At 45.5% G+C, this 1347-nt stretch overlaps 1 protein-coding gene across 2 annotated transcripts in view; it reads left to right on the forward strand.

The window, feature by feature from the left end:
* pde8a (phosphodiesterase 8A) overlaps positions 1–1347 on the forward strand; it is a 47784-nt gene that overhangs the window by 35907 nt on the left and 10530 nt on the right. The gene's annotated exons all lie outside the window — the stretch shown is intronic.

Raw genomic sequence — 1347 nt, forward strand, 5'->3', positions numbered from 1 at the left:
TCTCTCTCTCTCTCTCTCTCTCTCTCTCTCTCTCTCTCTCTCTCTCTCTCTTTTTCTCTCTGCACACTTGCACACAGACACACTCACTTGGACCTCTTCCTCTCGACTCAACAGGCCTGAAACATCCTGTTCTTTGGATCAGATGAATAAGCATGGCTTCACTTATACATGTACACTCTAGATACACAGAGGAATTACACATGGTCTTTCCCCAGAAAGATTTGGTCTGCATAAGTGATGAAGGCTGATGAAACCAGAAAAACTAAATGACCTTCCAATGTCATTTCTGTAGAGCCTTGTGATGTGGGTCATTGAGTCAATGTCCCTATCATTCCTGGCATGAAGCTTAAAGGAGCACGCCAACACTTTGGGACTTAAGCTTATTCACCGTATCCCCCAGAGTTAGATAAGTCCATACATACCCTTTTCATCTCCGTGCGTGCTGTAACTTTGTCTGACACCCCCAGCATTAGCTAAGCCTAGCAAAGATCCTGCAGGTAACTGGGTACCTATATTCTCAAAAAGGCGACACAGCCCGAGCGCTGTTCCATGACCGGGCTTTTCAGGTGCTGCAAGCAAAGCACTCCGCCCACGTAGCAGAAGTTGCAGTACTTTGCCTTTCTGAGAATATAGTTCCCAGTTAGTATGTGGTTAGAATATGGCTGTGGCTCATGTGACTTTGTTATTTGTACACCCTGTGACTATACAAATCACAACATGTAAATAGGAACATGTTGGCCTTATTTTGTCACTTATTGGGAGCAGTAGGTAGTTGGTATCTAGGCTAGGCTAGGCTAATGCTAGGGGCATCAGACAGAGTTACAGCAGGCCCGGAGAAGAGAAGGGTATGTATCGACTTGTCTAACTCTGGGGGATACGATGAATAAGCTAAAGTCCTAATAAATTGGCGTGTTCCTTTAATGTCATCTAGAGTACTAGAGAAGGTGGCTGATATTCAGTCCATTTTGGAACCGGTATCTGCAGCCACTCTTATGGCGGTTTTCCACTGCGTGGTATCTACTCGACTCGCCTCGAGTCTACTCGCTTTTTTTGGTTTTCCATTACGAAAAAAAGTCCCTGGGACCTGCTACCAGGTACTTTTTTTAGTACTACCTCAGTCGAGGTTCCAAGCGAGCCGAGGCGAGCCCAAAAGGTGACGTGGAAACCTGCAGACTACTGGTTGGTCGTCACTTATGACTGCGTTTTTAGCAAACAAGAGTGTGGAGTGTGTTTTCAGAACAAACAGGACATTTAAAACAAATCAAGCCGGACACCGACAGATTATCCACTTTCTGCACTATTCTCACTTTTCTACGGTTCGGGCTACTAGCGGCTTCATGTCGTTTC

Source organism: Etheostoma cragini, chromosome 1 (assembly GCF_013103735.1).
Source record: "Etheostoma cragini isolate CJK2018 chromosome 1, CSU_Ecrag_1.0, whole genome shotgun sequence".
Lineage (NCBI taxonomy): Eukaryota > Metazoa > Chordata > Actinopteri > Perciformes > Percidae > Etheostoma > Etheostoma cragini.